General features: G+C 41.1%; 1 long non-coding RNA gene across 1 annotated transcript; it reads left to right on the top strand.

Annotated features, from left to right (window-relative positions):
* Nucleotides 1-1,411: 1,411 nt before the first annotated feature.
* LOC120882992 lies at nucleotides 1,412-9,039 on the top strand. The gene is made up of 2 exons (XR_005725636.1): nucleotides 1,412-1,481; nucleotides 8,951-9,039. It is a non-coding gene; the product is annotated as an uncharacterized LOC120882992 (long non-coding RNA).
* Nucleotides 9,040-11,375: the final 2,336 nt, after the last annotated feature.

Raw genomic sequence — 11,375 nt, 5'->3', positions numbered from 1 at the left:
TACATTTTAGGAAACTATAACTGCTGCTCCACATCCAAGGAGCGGTGGCTGTGTGGGTGCAGGAGGGCTGAGAGGAGCTACTCCACGTTCAAGGTCAGGAGGGGCGGCCATGAGGAGATACCTTTCTTCCAAGGTAAGGAGCAACAGCTGCACTTTGCTGGAGCAGCCGTGAAGAGATACCTCACGTCCAAGGTAAGAGAAACCCAAGTAAGGCAATGGGTGTTGCGAGAGGGCATCAGAAGGCAGACACACTGAAACCACAGTCACAGAAAACTAGCCAATCTGATCACAAGGACTACAGCCTTGTCTAACTCAATGAAACTACGCTATGCCATGTGGGGCCACCCAGGACAGGCGGGTCATGGTGGAGAGGTCTGACAAAATGTGGTCCATTGGAGAAAGGAATGGCAAACCACTTCAGGATTCTTTACTTGAGAACCCCATTAACAGTAGGAAAAGGCAAAATGATAGGATATTGAAAGAGGAACTCCCAGGGTTGGTAGGTGCCCAGTATGCTTCTGGATATCAGTTGAGAAATAACTCCAGAAAGAATGAAGGGATGGAGCCAAAGCAAAAACAATACACAGTTGTGGATGTGCCTGATGACAGAAGCAATATCTGATGCTGTAAAGGGCAATATTGCATAGGAACCTGGAATGTTAGGTCCATGAATCAAGGCAAATTGGAAGTGGTAAAACAGGAGATGGCAAGAGTGAACGTCAACATTCCAGGAATCAGCAAACTAAAATGGACTGGAATGAGTGAATTTAACTCAGATGACCATTATATCTACTACTGTGGGCAGGAATCCCTTAGAAGAAATGGAATAGTCATTATGGTCAACAAAAGAGTCCAAAATGCAGTACTTGGATGTAGTCTCAAAAACGACAGAATGATCTCTGTTCGTTTCCAAGGCAAACCATTCAATATCAAGGTAATCCAAGCCTATGCCCCAAACAGTAACACTGAAGAAGCTGAAGTTAAAAGGTTCTATGAAGACTTAAAAGATCTTTTAGAACTAACACCCAAAAAAGATGCCCTTTTCATTATAGGGTACAGGAATGCAAAAGTAAGAAGTCAAGAAACACCTGGAGTAACAGGCAAATTTGGCCTTGGAGTACTGAATGAAGCAAAGCAAAGGCTAATAGAGTTTTGCCAAGAGAATGCACTGGTCACAGCAAACACCCTCTTCCAACAACACAAGAGAAGACTCTACACATGGACATCACCAGATGGTCAACACTGAAATCAGATTGATTGTATTCTTCACAGCCAAAGATGGAGAAGATCTATACAGTCAGCAAAAACAAGACCAGGAGCTGACTATGGCTCAGACCATGAACTCCTTATTGCCAAATTCAGACTTAAGTTGAATAAAGTAGGGAAAACCACTAGACCATTCAGGTATGATCTAAATAAATTCCCTTATGATTATACAGTGGAAGTGAGAAATAGATTTAAGGGACTAGATCAGATAAACAGTGCCCGATGAACTGAAGACAGGGGCTCATAACATTGTACAGGAGAGACGGATCGAGACCATCCCCATGGGAAAGAAATGCAAAAAGCAAAATGGCTGTCTGAGGAGGCCTTACAAATAGCTGTGAAAAGAAGATAAGCAAAAAGCAAAGGAGAAAAGGAAAGATCAGTTCAGTTCAGTCGCTCAGTCATGTCCGACTCTTTGCGACCCCATGAATCGCAGCACGCCAGGCCTCCCTGTCCATCACCAACTCCCGGAGTTCACTCAGACTCACGTCCATTGAGTCAGTGATGCCATTCGTCCGTCTCATGCTCTGCCATCCTCTTCTCCTCCTGCCCCCAATCCCTCCCAGCATCAGAGTCTTTTCCAATGAATCAACTTTTCCCGTGAGGTGGCTAAAGTACTAGAGTTTCAGCTTTAGCATCATTTCTGATATAAATATCTGAATGCAGAGTTCTAAAGAATAGCAAGGAGAGATAAGAAAGCCTTCCTCAGGGATCAATGCAAAGAAATAGAGGGAAACAACAGATTGGGAAAGACTAGAGATCTCTTCAAGAAAATTAGAGATACCAAGGGAACATTTCATGCAAAGATGGGCTCGATAAAGGACAGAAATAGTATGGACCTAACAGAAGCAGAAGATATTAAGAGGAGGTGGCAAGAATACCCAGGACAACTGTACAAAAAAGAGCTTCATGACCCAGATAATCACGATGGTGTGATCACTCACCTAGAGCCAGACATCCTGGAATGTGAAGTCAAATGGGCCTTAGAAAGCATCACTATGAACAAAGCTAGTGGAGGTGATGGAATTCCAGTTGAGCTATTTCAAATCCTGAAAGATGATGCTGTGAGAATCCTTAATTCAATATGCCAGCAAATTTGGAAAACTCAGCAGTGGCCATAGGACTGGAAAAGGTCAGTTTTCATTCCAATCCCAAAGTAAACCAATGCCAAAGAATGCTCAAACTACCACACAATTGCACTCATTTCACTTGCTAGTAAGATAATGCTCAAAATTCTCCAAGCCAGGCTTCAGCTATATGTGAACTGTGAACTTCCAGATGTTCAAGCAGGATTTAGAAATGTCAGAGGAACCAGAGATCAAATTGTCAACATCTGCTGGATCATGGAAAAGGCAAGAGAGTTCCAGAAAAACATCTATTTCTACTTGATTGACTATGCCAAAACCTTTGACTGTGTGGATCACAATAAACTGTGGAAAATTCTGAAAGAGATGGGAATACCAGACCACCTGACGTGCCTCTTGAGAAACCTATACGCAGGTCAGGAAGCAACAGTTAGAACTGGACATAGAACAGCAGACTGTTTTCAAATAGGAAAAGGAGTACATCGAGGTTGTGTATTGTCACCCTGCTTATTTAACTTATACACAGAGTACATCATGAGAAACACTGGGCTGGAAGAAATACAAGCTGGAATCAACATTGCTGGGAGAAATATCAATCACCTCAGATATGCAGATGATACCACCCTTATGGCAGAAAGTGAAGAGGAACTAAAAAGCCCCTTGATGAAAGTGAAAGAGGAGAGTGGAGAAGTTGGCTTAAAGCTCAACATTCAGAAAATGAAGATCATGGCATCCGGTCCCACCACTTCATGGGAATTAGATGGGGAAACAGTGGAAACAGTGTCAGACTTTATTTTGGGGGGCTCCAAAATCACTGCAGATGGTGACTGAAGCCATGAAATTAAAAGATGCTTACTCCTTGGAAGGAAAGTTATGACCAACCTAGATAACATATTCAAAAGCAGAGATATTACTTTGTCAAAAGTCCATCTAGTCAAGGCTATGGTTTTTCCAGTAGTCATGTATAGATATGAGAGTTGGACTATAAAGAAAGCTGAGTGCTAAAGAATTGGTACTTTTGAACTGTGGTGTTGTAGAAAGCTCTTGAGAGTCCCTTGGACTGCAAGGATATCCAGCCAGTCCATCCTAAAGGAGATCAGTGGGTGTTCATTGGGAGGTCTGATGCTGAAGCTGAAACTCCAATTCTTTGGCAACCTCATGCGAAGAGTTGACTCATTGGAAAAGACCCTGATGCTGGGAGGGATTGGGAGCAGGAGGAGAAAGGGACAACAGAGGATGAGATGGATGGATGGCATCACCGACCGATGGACATGCGTTTGAGTGAACTCTGGGAGTTGGTGATGGACAGGGAGGCCTGGCGTGCTGTGATTCATGTGGTCGCAAAGAGTCGGAGACGACTGAGCAACTGAACTGAATTGATAACTGCTGTAAATAGTGATTCCTCTGATAAATCAAGGCAAAGACAATTGGAAACCTTCTGAAATGGATGCACCACTTTAGAGCCATTAAGAACATTGATGATTCAATGAAAGAGGTCAAAATAACAAGGGTTGGGAAAAAGTTGACTCCAAACTTCATGGATGAGTTTGAGGGCTACAAAGACTTTTGTGCATAATGTGCATAATGTAACCACAGATGTAGTGGAAATAGTAAGAGTAATAAAATTAATAGTGGAACCTGAAAATGTAACTGAATTTATGCAATTATAACATAAAACATTCAGAGATGGTGAGAAGTGTGTTATGAATGAGCAAACTGTTTCCTTAAGTGGAATCTATTCATGGTAGAAATGAAGGGAAATTGTTGAAGTTACAATTAATGATTTATAATATTATAAAAAAGGATTTAGAATATAGATAAAGCAGTAGCAGTGTTTTAAAGAATTGATTTCAATTTTGAAAAAATAAAATAAATCTTACTGAAAATAAAATGCTATAAACAGCATTATATGCTACAGAAAAATTGCCTAAAAGGAAGAGTAAATCTGTTCATCAAAATTCATTGCTGTCTTATTTTAAGACATTACCAAAATCAATCCAACATTCAGTGACAACCATCCTGAGAGGCAACAGCCAACAACATCAAGGCAAGACACAAGGCAAGACTCCATTAACAAAAAGCTTATGACTCATCGAGGGGCCAGATGTGGTGGTTTAGTTGTTACGTCCTGTCCGACTCCTTGCAAGCCTATGGACCATCACCTGCCAGGCTCCTCTCTCCATGGGATTCCCCAAGCAAGAATACTGGAGTGGGTTGCCATTTCTGTCTCCAAGGGATCTTCTCAACCCAGGGATTGAATTCAGTCCTCCTGAATTACAGTTGACCTCCTACATTGCAGGCAGATTCTTTACCGTTTGAGCTACCAGGGAAGCCCAAAGGGCGAGATGATGTTTAACATTTTAGTAATAAAGTATTTTTTTTATCAAGTATGTGCATCAATTTTTAGACCTGCTACTAGTTAAATAATAGTCTGCACGCTTGCAAACAATAAACAGAAATTTTATATGAACTGAGGAATCAAATAATCCATGTGACAAACTGTATTGCAATATTTGCCTTATTGCAGTGATCTAGAACTGAACCCATAATATCTCCAAGTTGATCCTATACATACACTACTATAAAGTGGTATACTGTTATTTGAAATAGAATTTGGATTAATTTTAAATGTATATTGCAGCTTATTGGACAATCACTAAAGATTTAAAAATTAAGGTAGGATACCATTCTAAAGGAGATATGCCCTGGGTGTTCTTTGGAAGGAATGATGCTAAAGCTGAAACTCCAGTACTCTGGCCACCTCATGTGAAAAGTTGACTCATTGGAAAAGACTCTGATGCTGGGAGGGATTTGGGGGCAGGAGGAGAAGGGGACGACAGAGGATGAGATGGCTGGATGGCATCACTGACTCGATGGACGTGAGTCTGAGTGAACTCCGGGAGTTCGTGATGGACAGGGAGGCCTGGCGTGCTGTGATTCATGGGGTCGCAAAGAGTTGGACACAACTGAGTGACTGCACTGAACTGAACTGAACTGATGTGTTAATAGGAAATGAAACAGAATCACATGAAATGCTCAATTAGAAACAGAGAAAGAGGAAAAAGATAAGAGAAAGTGAAACAAAGAAAAGCAATAAATAGAAAACAATTACAACGTAGATATTAATCCAAGTATTTACAGTCACTTTAAATGTAAATTATCTAAATAAACATCAAATAAAAGAGTGAAAATGGGTTTTAAAAAACTCTAATATGCTGTCTACAATAAATCAACTTTAAATATAAAAACTCATAAGTTAAGAGTAAAGGGATGAAGAAAGATAAATGCTTACTAGTTAAAAGAGAGGCATAATATATAATTTTCAACAAAAATTTGGGGCAAGAAAACTTAGTGACATAAAGAGAGACATTGCAAAATAATAAAGGAGTCAACTTTCCAAGAACATACCAGTCCTCAACCTTTAAGTCAAATGAAAAAATACATGAGGAACTACAAACAGAACTATGGAAAAATAAACAAATCTCATATTATACTAATAGTTGGAGACTTCAGCACCCCTCTTTTAGTAACTGACAGATCTAGCAGGCAGAAAATCATTAAGGATATAAAGTTGAACTGAACAGCACCATCAATCAACTGGATGTAATTGACATTTATAAAATACTTATTCCACAACAAAGCCAGAATATGTTATCCTCAAGCTCATGGAAAAATTTCACCAATATAGACAACATTCTTGGTCATAAGACACATGTCAGATCAAATTTAGAAAAATAGGCATGATACAAAATATGCTCTCATAAATTAGAAAATTATAGGAATGTAGCATAAAAATTCCCAAATAATTGGCTATGAAACTGTTGTTCATTTGTGATGTCATGGATTGCAGCATGTCAGGATCCTTTGTCATTCACTGTCTCCTGCACTTTGCTCTAATTCATCTACATTGTTTTTGTTTTGGTTTGGTGTTTTGTTTGGTTTTTGTTTTGGTTTGATTTTTGGTGGGTTAGAAGGACCTGCACTCAACTTCTCACATCTTCTTTGGTGTGAGAATACCAAATTTGCAACTAGCTGCTGACAATGAACAGGAGGATGTTCAGTTCAGTTCAGTTCAGTCGTTCAGTTCTGTCCGACTCTTTGTGACCCCATGAACTGCAGCACACCTGGCCTCCCTGTCTATCACCAACTCCTGGAGTTCACTCAAATTCACATCCAATGAGTTGGTGATGCCATCCAGCCATCTCATCCTCTGTCGTCCCCTTTTCCTCCTGCCCTTAATCCCTCCCAGCATCAGAGTCTTTTCCAATGAGCCAACTCTTCGCACAAACCTCATACTCTTGGAGGGCACAAATGAAAATTTGTGTTCACCAGGATCCAGGGAAAGGATAAGTGATCCCCACAAGAGACTGAACCAGACCTGCCTGAGTGTTTGAGGGTTTCCTGCAGAGTTATGGGTTAGCAGTGGCCGCTACAGGGACGGGGCACTGGCAGCAACAGTCCTGGGAGCCATGTCATGTGGTAAGAATCGTCTTGGAGGATGTTGCTATTAGTCAAACGATAGAGCTGCCAGGTGGGTGATTCACAAACTGGAGAACAATTATACCAAAAAAATTTCTCATACTGTTGTGAAGGTTCTAAGCCCCACAACAGACTTCCCAACCTGGAGACCCAGAAAAGGGCCTGGGAATCACTGGGGAATCTAGCTTTGAAGGTCAGTGAGATTTGATTAAAACTTTTTCAAAGATGAGGGGAAACAGAGACTCAGAGGACACAAACAAATTCTTGTAAGCACCAGGGCCCAGGAGAAAGGAGCAGTGACACCAGAAGAGACTGAGCCAGACTTGCCTGTGAATGTCTTAGAGTCTCTGGTGGAAGTGTGGGCCAACAGCGGCCTGCCACAGGGTCAGGGCACTGGCAACAGCATTCCTAGAAGTTGCAGCAAGTTGGAGTAAGTCCTCTTGGAAAGGGGTCATCATTAGGCCTAATATGGGTGTGTGTGAAGTCACTCAGTCATGTCCAACTCTTTGCTACCCCGTGGACTGTAGCCCACAAGGCTTCTCCATCCATGAGAGTCTCCAGGCAAGAATACTGGAGTGGGTTGCCATTTCCTTCTCCAGGGGATCTTCCCAACCCAGGGATCAAACCCAGGTCTCCCGCATTGCAGGCAGATGCTTTAACCTCTGAGCCACAAGAATATAAAATATTTCCATAGGGACTGCAGAACACCAGGACAGGGCAACCTCTGGCCAAACTACAGGGAGGGAGCATAGTCCCATCCATCAGTAGATTATTAGATTTAAGATTTACTGAACATGGCCCTGCCCATCAGAGCAAGACCTAGTTCTCCCCACAGCCAGTCCCACCCATCAAGAAGATTCCACAAGCCTCTTATCCTCAGTCTCCAGGGGGCAGCCAGAATGAAAACCACAATCACAGAAATAACCAAAATGATCACATGGATCACAGATTTGTGTAACTCAATGAAACTATTGAGGCATGCCATGTAGGGTCACCCAAGACTGATGGGTCACAGTGGAGATTTCTGACAACATGTGGTCCACTGGAGAAAGGAATGACAAGCAACTTCACATTCTTGCCTTGAGAACCCCATAAACATTATTAAAAGGCACAAATATGACACTGAAAGATGAACCCCCCAGTTCTGAAGATGTCCAATATGCTACCAGTGAAGAATGGAGAAATAGCTTCAGAAGGAATAAAGAGGTTGAGCCAAAGCAGAAATGACACCCAGTTGTGGATAAGTTTGGTGGTGAAAGTAAACTCCAATGCTGTAAAGGACAACATTGCATAGAAACCTGGAATGTTAGGGCCGTGAATCAAGGTAAATTGGAAGCAGTCAAACGGGAGATGGCAAGAGAAAGCATTGACATTTTAGGAATCCATAAACTAAAATGGACAGGAATAGGTGAATTTAATTCAGATTATCATTTCATCTCTTATTGTGTGCAAGAATCCCTTAGAAGAAATGGAATAGCCCTCATAGTCAACAAAACAGTCCAAATTGCAGTACTTGGGTACAATCTCAAAAATGACAAAATAATCTTGGTTCATTTCAAAGGCAAACCATTCAACATCACTGTAATCCAAGTCTATGACACAACCAGTAATGCTTGAAATGATGAAGTTGAATGGCTCTATGAAGATCTACAAAACTAGAATAAACACCAAGAAAAGATGTCCTTTTCATCATAGGTGACTGGAATGCAAAAGTAGGAAGTCAACAGATACCCAGAGTAACAGTAAGTTTGGCCTTGGAGTACAAAATGAAGCAAAGTAAAGGCTAATATAGTCCTGCCAAGAGAACATACTAGTCATAACAAACACCCACTTGCAACAACACAAAAACAGCTCTACACATGGACATCACCAGATGATCAATACCAAAATCAGATTGATTATATTTTTGCCACTGAAGATGGAGAATCTGAATGCATTCAAGTAAAACAAGAACAGACCTGACTGTGAATCAGATCATGAACCACCTTATTGCAAAATTCAGACTAAAATTGAAAAAAGAAAAAAAAAATCCACTAAGCCATTCAGGTATGAACTAAATCAAATCCCTTATGATTATACAGTGAAAGCATCAAATAGATTCAAGGGATTAGATCTGATAGAGTGCCTGAAGAACTGTGGATGGAGTTTCATAACACTGAACAGGAGGCAGTGTCTAAAATCATGACCAAGAAAGAGAAATGAAAAAGGGCAAAATGGTTGTCTGAGGAGGCCTTACAAATAACTGAGGTAAGAAGAGAAAAGTAAAGGAGAAGGAAAGATATACCCATCTGAATGCAGGGTTCCAAAGAATAGCAAAGAGATAAGAAAGGCTTTTAAAGTGAACAATGCAAAGAAATAGAGAAATAGAGTGAGAATGAGACTAGAGGTTGCATCAAAAACATTAGAGATACCAAGGGAAAACTTAATGCAAAAATGGGCACAATAAAGGACAGAAATGGTGTGGACCTAACAAAAGAAGATATTAAGAAGAGGTGGCAAAAATATATCGAAGAACTGTATAAAAAAGGTCTTAATGACCTGCATAACCACGATAATGTGGTCATTCATCTAGAGCCAGACATTCTGGAGTGTGAAGCCAAGTGGGCCTTAGGAAGCATTACTAAGACAAAGTATTACTACTAGTAGAATTCCAGCTGAGTTATTTCAAATCCTAAAAGATGAAACTGTTAGAGTGCTGGGCACAATATGTTGGGAAATTTATCAAACTCAGCAGTGGACATGGGAGTGGAAAAAGTCAATTTTCAATCCAACCCCAAAGAAGGGCAATGCTAAAGAATGTTCAAACTACCGTACAATCATACCTATTTCACATGCTAGCAAAGTAATCCTCAAAATCTTTCAAGCTACACTTCAACAGTATGTGAACCATGAACTTCCAGATGTTCAAGCTGGATTTAGAAAAGGCAGAGGAACCAGAGATCAAATTGCTAACATCTGTTGGATCTTAGGAAAAAACAAGGAAATTCCACAAAAACATCTACTTCTGCTAAAGCCTTTGACTACATAGATCACAACAAACTGTGGAATATTCTTAAATAGATGGAAAGACAAGACCACTTTACCTTCCCTCTGAGAAACCTGTATGCAAGTAAAGAAGTAACAGTTAGAACTGGACATGGAACAATAAACTGGTTCAAATTGGGAAAGCAGTACAACAAAGCTATGTATTGTCACTCTGTTTATTTAACTTATATGCAGAGGACATCATGGAGGATGCTGGGCTGGAAGAAACAAAAAACTAGAATCAATATCACCAGAAGAAATATCAGTAGCCTCAGATATGCAGATGACACTACCCTATTTGCAGAAAATGAAGAGGAACTAAAGAATCTCTTGATGAAGATGAAAGAGGTGAGTGGAAATGCTGGCTTAAAACAGAACATTCAAAAAATGAAGATCATGGTATCCGGTCCCATCACTTCATGGCAAATAAATGGGGGAAAAATGGAAACAGTGACAGATTTTATTTTCCTGGGCTCCAAAATGACTGCAGGTACTGACTGCTGCCATGAACTTAAAAGATGCTTGCTCTTTGGGAGAAAAGCTATGACAAATCTAGGCAGTGTATTTAAAAAGCAGAGGAATCACTTTGCCAATGAAGGTCTGTAGAGCCAAGTTTGATTTTCCAGTAGTCAGGTATAATCTGAGAGTTGAACCATAAATAAGGCTGAACACCAAATACTTGATGCTTTTGAACTGTGGTGCTAGATTAGACTCTTGAGAGTCCCTTAGACATCTAGCAGATGAAACCTATCACTCCTAAAGGAAATCAACCATTAATATTCATTGGAAGGATTTAATATGAACAGTAAAGTCATTGGAGAAGACCCTGATACTGGGAAAGATTGAGGGCAGCCAGAGAAGTAGGTGACAGAGGATGAGATGTTTGGATGGCCTCACTGATTCAATGGACATGAGTTTAAGCAATCTCCAGGAGATAGTATAGAATCTGCCTGCAAAGCAGGAGACCACAGTTCGAATCCTGAGTCAGGAAGATCCACTGGAAAAAGGTTAGGCTACCTACTCCAGTATTCTTGGGCTTCCCTTGTGCTCATCTGGTAAAGAATTCGCCTGCAATGAGGGTGACCTGGGTTCGATTCCCTGGGTTGGGAAGATCCCCTGGAGAAGGGAAAGGCTACCCATTCCAATAGTCTGGCCTGGAGAATTTCATGGACTGTATAGTCCATGGGTGGAGAAGGCAATGGCAACCCACTCCAGTACTCTTGCCTGGAAAATCCCGTGGATGGAGGAGCCCGGTAGGCTGTAGTCCATGGTGTCACAAAGGGTCGAACACTTACTGAGCGACTTCACTTTCACTTTTCACTTTCATGCATTGGAGAAGGAAATGGCAACCCACTCCAGTGTTCTTGCCTGGAGAATCCCAGGGATGGTGGAGCCTGGTGGACTGCCGTCTGTGGGGTCGCACAGAGTCGGACATGACTGAAGTGCCTTAGCAACAGCAGCAGCAGCATAGTCTGTGGGGTCACAAAGAATAGGACACGACTGAGTGACTTTTAACTTTCA

This window comes from Oryx dammah, unplaced genomic scaffold (genome assembly GCF_014754425.2).
Source record: "Oryx dammah isolate SB20612 unplaced genomic scaffold, SCBI_Odam_1.1 HiC_scaffold_24, whole genome shotgun sequence".
In the NCBI taxonomy this organism is placed as follows: Eukaryota; Metazoa; Chordata; class Mammalia; order Artiodactyla; family Bovidae; genus Oryx; species Oryx dammah.
The sequence above is the reverse complement of the archived record's forward strand: the minus strand, read 5'-3'. Positions and strand labels throughout refer to the sequence as shown.